At 34.7% G+C, this 14,084-nt stretch overlaps 1 long non-coding RNA gene across 2 annotated transcripts in view; it reads right to left on the bottom strand.

Annotated features, from left to right (window-relative positions):
- Positions 1–14,084, bottom strand: part of LOC148939725 (uncharacterized) — a 73,499-nt gene that overhangs the window by 25,610 nt on the left and 33,805 nt on the right. For both annotated transcript variants that reach the window (XR_016143522.1, XR_016143523.1), the window contains exon 2: positions 3,589–4,079. This is a non-coding gene — a long non-coding RNA (uncharacterized LOC148939725). The remainder of the gene's footprint in view (positions 1–3,588; positions 4,080–14,084) is intronic.

Here is a 14,084-nt window from a genome sequence, read left to right as displayed (position 1 = left end):
AGTTTATCCACACTTTAGAATCTGAAGTATAATTCTAAAGCCTCGTTACATTTAGTTTGTTCATCTAAAGATCAGATAATTCAGCACAAGCTATCACATAGATAGCAATCACGACAACGCATTACGTGTATGTTATTTAGGTACTTGGGCATTATATGGACAGTTACAAGGAAACCAGTCGCGACAAACCCGTTTCTAACGGGTTAATTCGAGACACCGCTATAAAGTAATGGAATGTATAGTGTGGTCTTCCTTGCGTATTTTGGGTTTTTTTGGGGTTTAAGGGGGGAAAGTTACCTAGGTTAGGTTAGATTACGTATTTGATATATGCAATGCTTTACCCCCACTCCCACCCCTAATGTGCAAATATATAGTACAATATTGTTTATAAACTATTATAAATTCATCCTATTTTATTTTATTTCATTAGCATTACCAAAACTTTACTTTTTAGAAATGCCCATATAATGCCCAAGTACCGTTATTTATTTTGCATAACACACCCTATTAAAGATTCAAATATTATCTATTTTGATAAGTAAATTTTAATGAAACTAGTTTTTTCAACCGAAAGTAAAGAACGGTATACTTATTATCTTATGTATATATGATTTGAAAATAAATGAACCTGGAGCTGACTGTTCAATTAGAATAAGAAGCCTTTTCAAGAGTACTAAAAACTTTGCTTATTTTAACTCATTACTTCCAGTTGAAATGAGTTTTTTTTTTCATTATCAATAATGGTTAAAAGATAAAAAATTTACGTTGGTACTGTTATTATGTAGATATTACAGTCGTCTATAGCAAACAATCAGGTAGCAAAGCTTAAGAATATTTTATTTTCCGCTGTGAAGGCTGGTTGTTTAGTTAACGTGAAGGTTTATAATAAAAGTACAGGAAGAATGATGTTTGATACTATTGATAGTATTCCTAGGGAATCCAAGCCCTTCATTTTTTTTTCTGAGGGGAATGCTAGAAAGTTTATAGCAATCTTAAAATATAACTAAACTGAGAGGCAAGAAGACAAAACAAGGGCCAAGGCAACAAGATAGGGGACAAAATTATTTTCTAAAATTATCTATTTAATGAGAAATTCCAACAAAGGGAGGAGCCTGGCCAGAGAGAGATGGCCAAATTAAATCGAAGCCTTATAAACTAATCTAAGTTTTGCTCATTTGAGTAAGAGAAAATAACCCCTTGCACTATAGCAGAGCCACCAAAAAGCAGCTAACTAAGGAAGGGTTCTAAGCATTTATCACCGGGAAAAATCCCCCACCACAGGAAATACCTCCCCTCACCTCGGAAAATACCCCCCCCCCTGTAAAATACCCCTGGAAAATCGCCAACGCCCTTCGTGGAAAAATAAGGTTTCCAAATTTGAGAATTTTATTTGAGTTTTTTTTAGTTTTGTTGAAAAGTGCTAAGGAACGGGAAAAAGTATCTTAAAAACTTAAAAAAAACGCAAATCTATTTTTGTTGAAAAGACTTCCATATGAACTTCTGCAATTTTGGTAGTAACGGGCACCAAATTAAAAAAAATGAAGAAGAAAAAAAATATTGGCGAGCAATCATCAAAATTAAGCTAAAACATATGGCACCAAAAAGTTTCAGAAGGTTCACCAATCCTTTGAAAGGACACTTTGCTCTGGGAACCAACAAATTCTTATTTTTTAGTTCTAACGGACGAAAGCGTTGTCAAATTCTACGATTTTGTTTTTCTTATCTTCCAAGCGTAAAACTACCACAAATCACCATTAATAAATAAATGAAATCCGAAACTAACAGAAATTACAATAGATAGCCTAGTCAAACTCAAAACGAGCAAAAACTAAAAGGAGTGGCTAACAACACTCAAGTCTTCCCAAGACCAGAACATAATTTGCACTTTCAAAAAAAAAAAAACCCGTGTATTGTCAGTTTGATATACATATTCTGACATTTATTCCTTATGCTCCTAGTACTTCTTCATTTGTTAAAGTCAAAAAAGTAAACACATTTAAAATGTATTTGGTTTTCAGTAAAGTGCAAATTATGTTCTGGTCTTGAGAAGGCGTGGGTGTTGTCAGCCCTACTCATGTTAATTTTTACTTATTTTAAGTTTGAACTGGTTATTTGTTGTAATTTCGGTTCGTTTTTGGTTTAATTCATTTATTGATATTGATTTGTGGTAGTTTTACGCTCGGAAAATTATTTGAATTTATTTCTACTCATTTTTGGCTTAACGAGGCTCTTTAATAATAATTGAAAAACTTGTTTTGTAGAAACACTTTTTTTTAAATAATTTCTGTTCATTTTTTATGGTTATAATCTTTTTCATTGAAAAAATATTTTATACAATATTTTTTTATTAGACTCCATAGTTTTTACTTTGAAGATTATTTGACTTTATTTCTGCTCATTTTTGGTTTAATGAGGCTTTTTACTTTTCTTTAAAATACTTGTTACGTATGTTTCCCATTAACAAATACTATCTGTAAGTAATTAAATAAAAAGAAAAACAAGTTTTTCATTTGAAAGTAAGAAGCAACCTCAAACCTTAAAGCGAACAGAAACTAACATAAAAGGGGTTTACGTACATAAAAGGGGTTGCCTCCTCCTCAATACCTTGCTCTTTACGATTAAGTTATGTTTTATAGAATGTTTGAACAAAGTTTATTGTTCTAATTAAATGGTCATTTTGTTTCAGGAATGTTCTTAAAGAATTAGGACAAAAATTCAAAATTTTAAGGTAAAGAGCAAGGTCTTGTTGAAGGGGAAACTCTTTTCCCATACCTAATAATTTCTGTTCGTTTTAAGTTCTGATGTTGCTCCTTACTTTCAGCTGAAAAACTAGTTTTTTCAATGTAATTTCTGATCGTCTATAAATAATTCTGGGAAATCCGGCTCGCTCTTCATGAAAAACTCCGGTATTTGTGTATTATACACCACTCACTCAAGTTTACAATGTCTAAAACTCGAGGAAAAACCGGTTTTTTGTTCGTTTCTTCGTTACTTCAGAAACAAATTTGGGCTACATATTTGCACATTAGGGGGGGGGGAGGTAAAGTATAGTGGGTCTGCACGCAAAATGTGCTAGGTACAATTATTCTGCATATTTTTAAGCAAGAATTGTTTTCCGACTTCAAACTGTCCAAATACTTTAACCCCCCCCGCCCTTATGAGCAAATATATAGCCCAAATTATATATTTCCCATTTATTCTGTCACTTGTCTTTGTCTTGTCTCGCGATAAGCTGAAAGATACTAACGAAGAAACTGGTTTGTTCTCGAGTTTTACGCAGTGTAAACTTGAGTGAGTGGCGTATAATACATAAGCACCAAAATGCCTTCTCCCTAAGGAAAAAAACTCGAATTTTGGAAGTTTTTTTTTCACGGGGGGGGGGTATTTTCCGCGGGGGATTATTTACCGAAGAGGGGTATTTTCCTCGGGGGAGGGGGCAGAAGTATTTTCTGGGGGATATTCGCCAGGGGGGGGGGGGTAAACGCCAGCTGCTCTTCTGAATAGACCTGCAACCTATTTTCACGGTTTAGCTAACGTGTCACTCATAGCCTAGGTTGATCTTTTAATGAGAGTTAGATTAAGAGTTACCTTTTCTGTGGTTCTTTTCCTTCTTCCTCTTCTCCTTTCTTGTCCGTCGCTTCTCTCTTATCTTTTTTACGGTTGGACTTACGTTATTTCTGTTCACGGCCAACTTTCAATTCCAGGCTGAATATGATTATTTACGGAAAGATTCTTATCATTAGAGGGTAATATTGCCGTAAAGTCCTGTCCAGTTTAGTTTTTAATTTCAGTGATCATTCAATTTTATTGTCAAATTTTTAACAGGTTGACACTGACACTTTTCAAGGAATTATTACTCGTTTATTCCACCATGTTATCGCAATAAGAGGACATTGCATAAATCATTGAGTTCTGAATAAATTTTGAACAACATGGAAATTGGAACAAATCACTTTTGGTAAAATTGAACAAGGTAAAAGTCTGTGAGATATTACGTAAGTCAATTGCCTTTCATGATTTTGAATCTATGCTTTTTTCGTGTTTTTTCCCCTCTCTCTTCTATAGTTCTAGACTGGGAGCTGTTGAGAAGGAAACATGTTAGCAAAACAATTCTTACATTATAAGATACAGAATAATTGTAGGTAACACATTTTACGTGCAGCTAAATTTCTTCTGCACTTTATTAAGTATTTTTCAATTTTTTTTCAACAAATATTGTGAGGATTTTGTGTTCTGTCTTTGAAAATCAAGTTATGTCTTTCAGAGGGATATATCCAACTGAACGTGACCTACCCAAAGTGAACGAAAGGGAGTTTGAAATCCCTTTCTGAGTCAAGGAGTCTCGGTGGGAGTAATTTTGGAAGAAGAATAGAAACCTTAAACTCTATAGATGTTCTAATCTACCCAAAGTGAACCCAAGTTTAAGGTAATAAATATAGAAAGTAGGAGTTGGTATTTTTTTCGTTTAATTCAATTCAAATTATTTATAACCTGTCAAAACAAAAAGGAGTGCAGATCTCCTAAATGAAAGAGTACAACATAAGGAGAAAAAAGAGAAAAGAGAAGAAAATTTGTACACTGAACATAAATTAGTAGTTTTTACAATCATAAAAACATAATCATAAGATCCATAACGTAGTAAAACCATGACAGAAAACGCATAAGACATTAATTATAAGGCATAAGAATCAAAACCCAATCATAGGATCATAAAAATAGAGAAGACCAATCGTGATTAAGTTTTCTGGATGAAGATTTAAAATTTTTACTCTTTTATCAATAATTGTAGATGGAAAGATGAGTCTAAATTTTGAGACAAAAAAGAGGTACTAGCCCAAGGGTGCATATGCAAAAGGAATTTAGCAAATCTAAGACAAATCTGGGGAACAAGTTTTTGTTTTGAAGCAGGAAATAGTTGCCAAATAGGAGACAGAGCAAGAAGATGAGGCACAGTTAGACTATTGTAAAGTTTAGAAAGATGGAAACGACTAAGGTCTGTAACGTTAGAGACAAGTGATGCATTAGCTATCCTTGTCTTTTTCAAGATTTTGGATGGCAAGCTAAATAGTTTCTTTGATTGAATTTCAACGGGGCATTCCCAGGTAAATAAGGTTTTTAGAGAGGGGGGGTACAAGTTTCAGTAATTTGGAAGGATTTATCGGAGCATACTTTGAAGTTGAAACCGACAGCTACAGTTTAATCCACATTAAAGCTCGAACCAATTTGCTGATATTCTAGTTTTAACTTCGAGAAAGTGCTCTGACAACCAGAGAAAATGCGAATCAGATTCAGGATATTATCAGTATCCGTAAGTAAAGACACGTCTAAACCCACGGAAATACAGGTGTACTCAATAGAACGTTGGGCTGGAATGACTGAATTATTAAAAACGTGGGGGAAGTAAGACATCATTGTCTAACGCTCTTTAGCACATTAAAAGCTTTATTTTTATATGAAGATTAACTCTCTCGGTGCTTGGTGCTTTGGCTCTTACGCGCTAGATAAAATACGTTAAAGTATACTTGTATTGTGTTTGAATATTCCAAACTTGTTTGTGTAGATTGTTCCAAAATTGTTCAGCAGAAGAAGATATGGTTTCTTAGACATACTTTTGGGATCAACAAAAGTACATTTACTTAACTGAATATAGTTTTTTTATGGTGGTGGGGGGGGGGTGTGAAGGCTACTGAATGTGATTGAGATTCAATCTCGTTCGTCTTATTGGCTCAAGGTTTTTTTGTGAGAGGGGAGGGATTTAAGCCTTTCTGATTGATTTGATTCAAGACTCCTGCCAAAAAATGTGTAACGTTGAAATATTCCAAAGAACACTCTAGGTAGATTACCTTTCTATAGCTATTACTTTTCTTTAACTATATTTCTGTATAAAAAAGTAGTTTCAACAGTAAAAATATTTGTTGGTTTATTATCTGTTTATTGCATTGGATTTTGAAAAGACAAATAGCTGATCTTTTAGAGGGAATACTATACAATTTCACCAAAATAACAATAAGAGTTACTCTTCGAGTTATAAACTTGCTATTAATCGTTGAAAGCCGGTTCAAGTCATATCAGCCTAAAAAAATGAAGCAGCAGCCTCTCATTCAGTCTGTCACGGTTTTACATGATAACAAATGACATTTTAAAAATAGGCCAAAATTAGTTCAGTTTAACTTCATTGATAAACCGTAGATTCAAGCTACAGAAAAACTCATATTAAAGGAAGAAAAGAGAAAATAATCATAAAATTAATTGACACTGTAATAAACAACCAATAATTTATTCTATGACCGAAAAATTAAACAAGGGTTAATATATAACAACTAAAGCTTGGGAGGAAACACTGATGAAGTGAAAAGTGAGACCAAAATTGGCCGTGCTAGCATTTCAGTCTGAAATAGATATAAATTTTCATTGAAAAAGTATTTTTGAACAGTTCTACTTAAATTAAGCTTCATTAAATTCCGTCCTGCTGTCAATGCTACAAAAGTGTGTGGTGAAGTATGGTGTAAAATATTTTCTCACCGAATATTAAAAAATTTTCTTAGTAGAACTAAAAGATGTTTATTGCCCTTTTCACATGAGAACCAGTGATTTTAGTTTTGCTTGGTGGTCGCTATTACCCTACATTTTGCCCTATAGTTTTGTTGACATAATTTCCTTAAGTATTCTAAACTAGTTTGCTCTTCTCGAGACTTTTAAATTTTTTTTCCTGACTTTTGTCAAGTTTCAAGGTCAAAAGTAAAAATTTCAAATCAGTGTAAGACGGATAATGAATGTAGGAAATTCTGTTAATTAAATTCCACATTATTTATGTTAATTATCATTCCATTTGGGAAGTTAGTACTAATCAAATAGATATTGCAAAAGGTTAAAGTTTAATTCTAAGACCCTCTCTTTTACATGAAGGTTCGCTGGTTGAAACTAAACTCTTTTTAAACCCTACGAGCTGTCATTAATAAAATTTGTATCAATTTTCATTTTTTTTTCCATTGCCATTATTTGTCATTCTTGTGTCAATTGCTTCCTCGTGTAGTGTTCGGATTCAACTCCACTTATTAGAGTATGTGAAAGCATGTCCATACTAATCCAATAGACGAAACTTTAATTGAAGTACACTTTTTTTAGGGACTCCATGCGTAGATTTATTTTTCCACCTCAGACACACAAAAGAAAACGGATAGGAAAAATCAAGTTTATGCAGTTTTTTTGGTGTTCGAAGCATTTGACGGCAGCAGAAAAATGTACTTAAGCTTATTTTAAGTAACCTTTTGAATAGTGGTTTCTATCTAATAATTAATTAAAACAAACTTTCCGAAAAATAAGTTTTTCAAATAAATTTAAAGGACATTTTAATCTTAAGATAATTCTATAAAAATAAATTTTAAAATTACAAATAAACACGACCAAAAATTAATTTTAAAGAATAAATGAAACACAATACGAACAGAAAGGAAATAAGCAATCTTAGAAAAAAATATAAAACAAGTAATAATATAAATGAATAAATAGATCTTAAAGTGAGTAATGCTTAGATTGAACATGAAATTCTAGCTTAAAACGAAAACAAATATTTTGCTATTAAAGTATAAATGAAACTTAAAACGAAAAGAAATTAAATAAACAATCAATGCGAACAAAACATACAATATATATTAATGTAAATGAATAAATAAATCTTAAAACGAGTGAAACTTAAATTGAATATGCAAATCAAGTTTGAATCGAATAAAAATAACTACAAACAAGAGTTTGGGTATCGTCTCACTGCAGAAGCCTAAAACCTACTACGTCATTGGCACTTTACTGAAAAAGAATTATATTTCAAATGTTTTCTTTTGTACTCAATATTGAAAATAAATATTAAAATTACAGTAAAATTTTGAACTGATGAGCTTTTAGCAATTAATATCATTATGCATCAAATATTCAGTTTAATTTATTAGTTATTTTCAAGATTAGTCAAGACAAATATAGTTTCACTACGAGGAGCTGTGGAGTTTTTGTTATCAGAACTTTGAACTATTTTAACAAAATGTCTATCTCAAAATTTTTACCTGATGCATTGAGGGCGTGGAGGAGGGAGAGGGGCTAGTTGCCCTTCAATCTCTTTTGACTCTTAAACAGTGAACAAAAACTTTCAATTTTCAATCAAACGAGCCCTCTCTACAGTTTATACGAGCATCCTTCTATAAGAAATAATATGCAGGATTCGGAGAATCCTTAAATTACAATCCTTGCCCTGAGGGCTTTAGGGGAGGTGTAATCCTCAAAGACCTAATTTCCAGAACTTAAAACTACGTTTAATAAAATGGCTGTCTTAAAATATTGATTGGCTAGGGAAAAGTTGGGCGCGAGAGGGGGGGTTAGTTGCCCTCAAATCACTTTCGACTATTACAAAGGGCACTAGCCCTCGGAATTTTCAATTGAATGTGCCTGTTTTGAAGTTTCTACGACAACGCCTTCTATAAAAACCTTATATGCCCCCAGAGCATAACTTAAAACTCTTGCCGAGGGTTCTGGGGGAGTGTCCTGCTCAAAAACATATTTTCTATCTGGAAATCAGCTACACTGAACAAAATGGCTATCTCAAAAGTTTGATTGGATTGTTTGGGGAAATGATGGGTGTAGGGGGGGGGCTAGCTGCCCTTCAAACACTTTCGACTATTAAAAAGGGCACGATCCCTTTAATTTCCAATCGAATGAGCTTGTTTTGAAGTTTCTACGACAACTCCTTTTATAAAAAACCCGAAATGCCCCCAGGCAACAAATTAAAACAATTGCTCTGAGGTCGGTGGGGGAGTATCCTCCTCAAAAATATATTTTCAATGCGTAAATCAACTACGCTGAAAAAAATGGCTATCTCAAAATTTTGATTGGATGTGTTTAGGGGAATGATGGGCGTTGGGAGGGGGAGGGGGATAGTTGCCCTCCAATCACTTTTGACTATTAAAAAGGCCACTATCCCTTTGAATTTCCAATCGGATGAAACTTTTTTGAAGTTTCTACGACAAAGCCTTCTACAAAACCATACATGCCCCCAGGGCATATCTTAAAACCCTTGCCCTGAAGGTTCTGGGGGAGTGTCCTCCTCAAAAACATAATTTCTATCTGGAAATCAACTACGCTGAATAAAATGGCTATCTAAGAATTTTGAGTGGATGTGTTTGGGGAAAGGATGGGCGTGGGGGGGGGGGCTAGTTGCACTCCAATCACTTTCGACTATTAAAAAGGGCACTAGCCCTTTAGTTTCCAATTGAATGAGCCTGTTTTGAAGTTTCTACGACAACACCTTCTATAAAAACTTTATATGCCCCCAGGGCATAACTTAAAACCCCTGCCCTGAAGGTAGTGGGGGAGTGTCCTTCTCAAAAATATATTTTCTATTAGGAAATCAACTACGCTGAACAAAATGGCTATCTGAAAATTTTGATTGAATGTGCTTGGGGAAATGATGGGCGTGGGGGAATGGGGCTAGCGCCACTCCAAGCACTTTCGACTGTTAAAAAGGGCACTAGCCTTTTAATTTCCAATTGAATGAGCATGTTTTTAAGTTTCTACAATAACTCATTCTATAAAAACCTCATATGTCCCTAGGGCATAACTTAAAACCCTTGCCCTGAGAGTTGTGGGGGAGTATCCTCCTCAAAAAATATATTTTCTATCTGGGAATCAACTACGCTGAACAAAATGGCTATATCAAAATTTTGATTGGATGTGTTTTGGGGGAATGATGGGCGTAGGGGGGGGGGGGGTAGCTGCCCTCCAAACTCTTTTGACCATTAAAAAGGGCACTATACGTTTGAATTTCCAATTGAATGAACCTTTTTTGAAGTTTCTACGACAACGCCTTCTAAAAAAATTTATATGCCCCAAGGGCATATTTTAAAACCCTTGCCCTGAAGGTTCTGGGGGAGTGTCCTGCTCAAAAACATATTTTCTATCTGGAAATCAGCTACACTGAACAAAATGGCTATCTCAAACGTTTGATTGGATTGGTGCGGGGAATGAGGGGCGTAGGGGGGAGGCGAGCGGCCCTCCAATCAATTTCGACTATTAAAAAGGTCACGATCACTTTAATTTCCAATCGAATGAGCCTGTTTTGAATTTTCTACGACAACTCCTTTTATAAAAACACGAGATGCTCCCAGGGCATAACTTAAAACCTTTGCCCGGAGGGCTGTGGGGGAGTGTCCTCCTCAAAATATATTTTCAATCTGGAAATCAACTACGCTGAAAAAAATGGCTATCTCAAAATTTTGATTGGATGTGTTTAGGGGAATGATGGGTGTTGGGAGGGGGCGGGGGGATAGTTGCCCTCCAATCACTTTTGACTATTAAAAAGGCCACTATCCCTTTGAATTTCCAATCGGATGAAACTTTTTGAAGTTTCTACGACAACGCCTTCTACAAAACCATACATGCCCCCAGGGCATATCTTAAAACCCTTGCCCTGAAGGTTCTGGGGGAGTGTCCTCCTCAAAAACATAATTTCTATCTGGAAATCAACTACGCTGAATAAAATGGCTATCTCAAAATTTTGATTGGATGTGTTTGGGGAAAGGATGGGCGTGGGGGGGGGGGCTAGTTGCACTCCAATCACTTTCGAATATTAAAAAGGGTACTATCCCTTTAATTTCCAATCTAATGAGCCTGTTTTGAAGTTTCTACGACAACGCCTTCAATAAAAACCTTATATGCCCCCAGGGCATAACTTAAAACCCCTGCCCTGAAGGTAGTGGGGGAGTGTCCTCCTCAAAAATATATTTTCTATTAGGAAATCAACTACGCTGAACAAAATGGCTATCTGAAAATTTTGATTGAATGTGTTTGGGGAAATGATGGGCGTGGGGGGAAGGGGGCTAGTTACACTCCAAGAACTTTCGACTATTAAAAAGGGCACTAGCCCTTTAATTTCCAGTCGAATGAGCATGTTTTGTAGTTTCTACGACAACGCCTTCTATAAAAAACCTTATATGTCCCCAGGGCTTAACTTAAAACCCGTGCCCTGAGGGTTGTGGGGCAGTATCCTCCTCAAAAATATATTTTCTATGTGGGAATCAACTACGCTGAACAAAATGGCTATCTAAAAATTTCGATTGGATGTGTTTTGGGGGAATGATGGGCGTGGGGGGGGCTAGTTGCCCTCCAATCATTTTGGCCTATTAAAAAGGGCAATAGCCGTTTAATTTCCAATCGAATTAGCCTGTTTTGAAGTTTGTCGGGGGTTATCCTCCTCAAAAATATATTTTCTATCTGGAAATGAACTACACTGAACAAAATGGCTATCTCAAAATTTTGATTGGATGTGTTTGGGGGAATGATGGTCTTGGGGGGGGCTAGTTGCCCTCCAATCATTTTGGCCTATTAAAAAGGGCAATAGCCCATTAATTTCCAATCGAATGAGCCTGTTTTGAAGTTTGTCGGGGGATATCCTCCTCAAAAATATATTTTCTATCTGGAAATCAACTACACTGAACAAAATGGCTATCTTAAAATTTTGATTGGTTTTGTTTGAGGAGATGATGGGCTTGGGGGGGGGGGAGGGGGCTAGTTACACTCCAATCACTTTCGACTATTAAAAAGGGCACTAGCTCTTTAATTTCCAATTGAATGAGCCTGTTTTGAAGTTTCTACGACAACGCCTTCTATAAAAACCTTTGATGCCCCCAGGGCATAACTTAAAACCCTTGCCCTGAGAGTTGTGGGGGGTATCCTCCTCAAAAATATATTTTCTATCTGGGAATCAACTACGTTGAACAAAATGGCTATCTCAAAATTTTGATTGGATGTGTTTGGGGAATGATGGGCGTGGGTTGGGCTAGTTGCCCTCCAATCATTTTCGACTATTAAAAGGGCACTAGAACTCTCGATATCCAATCGAATGAGCCGCCTTTGAAGCTTCTACGGCGACCCCTTCCATATGAAGTGCCTCTGGGAAAAAAAATAAATAATAATAAAACATTGGAGCCGTATGGCCTTTACTATAGGCAACGCTACAGCGTTGCCTCAGAAAAAGTAAAATAGGCAAGGTTGAAATGCTAGAATGCTTTTCAGCCATATAATATTAAATATATTTCTTTCATAAATTTCTAAACTTGCGTTCACTTTGGGCAAATAAGAGTATTTATAGAGTCTTTGACGTCTCTATATTCCTCTTGGGTATTTTTGAAGAACACATTGCTTTTACAAATAACAATCCAATAGGTACAAATCCTCTTATTTGACAGGGAAACAACTATAAAATTTTTGGATATTGGTGCATATACATTGGCCGTCATCAGAAGATGAACTATAGATACTGTTTTTCAGACTGTCGAATATAAATATTTTTCCCTAATGAACTGTTATTTTTACGAAGGGGGGATTTAACGAGGCGGAGAGACAGGGTGATGGAGGGAATTAAAACAAAGGAATAAAACAGGAGATAATATTTGAAGAGAAAATTTGAGATAATTTGGATATTCTTTTTGAGAAATATTCAGTTAGCATTTAGTCTCGTTTGCAATATATCTTACTTATCAGAAATGAAATCAAACGCCATCTATTTACGAACGTGAATGATCATCCAAATCAGTAGATTTGATTTTACTTCGATCAATAAATTCGACTTTGTTATGTAATTATTTCACAATTAATATTATGTTATAATTATACGTAATATATTACAATTATACATTTTAAAATTATATGAGCAGCAACACTAATTAAAAGCTATAAATTTTAACTACGAAAACAAACCGTTCAATTTACCAAACGACTTCTCAAAATAATTAAAAAATTGAACTTTAGTCGAAGATAGTTGACGATGATTAGCAGCGAGGAACTTCTTTTGCAATTCATGCAAAAAGAAACATAATATGTAACTTAGTACATTAGGGTAAACTGTAAAATCTTTATGAATTAAAAGTCAAAAGGTTTTCGTTCAGGTTAGTATAGTATAGACTAAGGGCTTACTAGTTAACTTCATAGGGTGGGAGAATATGATAGGTAAGGTGCAAAGAAGGGGTGATATAACAACATCCTTAGTGAAGAGTCATTTACAATCGTCATTGCTACAACCTAGTTAAGAACCACAACCCGTAAAAAAAACTTAAAAGAAAATGTCTAGTCTGAGAAAAAAATTACTGTTTTTAGCTAATTAAGGAATGGTAACTATAACTTTGATTAGTCTTAGGAAGTAAAAGGTTGTAGAAAAAACAAATCTATTCAAATTTCGAAAAATATCCTGGAAACCCTCAAAACATATGCAACTAAGAAAGGAAAGGAAATAATAAATGAAAAATAAAATCAAAAAGGGTAGAAAAAATATAAATTGGGCTTAATGAAATATCTCCGGTGTCTCTATTTATAGCCAATTTCTGTATATACATTTTTTTTTTATCTCAATTGCCTCTTTAAAAGATTGCGGTAGGGCATTAACAGTATATATTAAAGTTGCCTCAAAAAAGAGGTAATCGAGATAAAAAAAAATATATATACAGAAATTTGGCTATAAAGAGAGACACCGGAGATAATAGGTGTTATGATATAAGGTGTTGTGTTCAGACAATATTCTTCATTAATATGATATATGTATAGAGGACAATCCAAGTAAAGATACCAAAGTAATAGTCTTTTAAGCTTCCTTGAGGTAAAACACGAAAATTTTGACATATGACATTTAAATATCACGAGCTTTCATCATTACTAGGATTGTAGAAAAGCCTAGGTCCAAAATCAGTTGGGAACCACTGGCCTAGCAGGTTTAATTTAGTCACCCTTTCACTTCTGTCAGGTTTTGCTTCACCTATTTCAGCCGATCATATTGCTTAAAAGTTCAAGTATCTGTTGTAAGTTTCAAACCATTATCCAATGACCCTTTTACGTTTAGTTTTACATTGGTCTAACAGTAGAGCAAGATAAGAGCAAACCCTGAGATTTATTTTTTAGTTGGGAAGGGGGGAATATGCCTGTGTGAAATCTTTCAAAAGCATTCAGGCTGTTATTTTTCTATCTCTTCTAAAATACAAAAGGGGCAACATATGGGAAAATCTTTTGACTCAAAATTTGTTGGTGTCTTTCAATAGCTAAAATTTTCGTTTAGG

Source organism: Artemia sp. Qi Xiang Cuo, chromosome 21 (genome assembly GCF_049724085.1).
Source record: "Artemia sp. Qi Xiang Cuo chromosome 21, ASM4972408v1, whole genome shotgun sequence".
NCBI classification, from domain to species: domain Eukaryota; kingdom Metazoa; phylum Arthropoda; class Branchiopoda; order Anostraca; family Artemiidae; genus Artemia; species Artemia sp. Qi Xiang Cuo.
The sequence above is the reverse complement of the archived record's forward strand: the minus strand, read 5'-3'. Positions and strand labels throughout refer to the sequence as shown.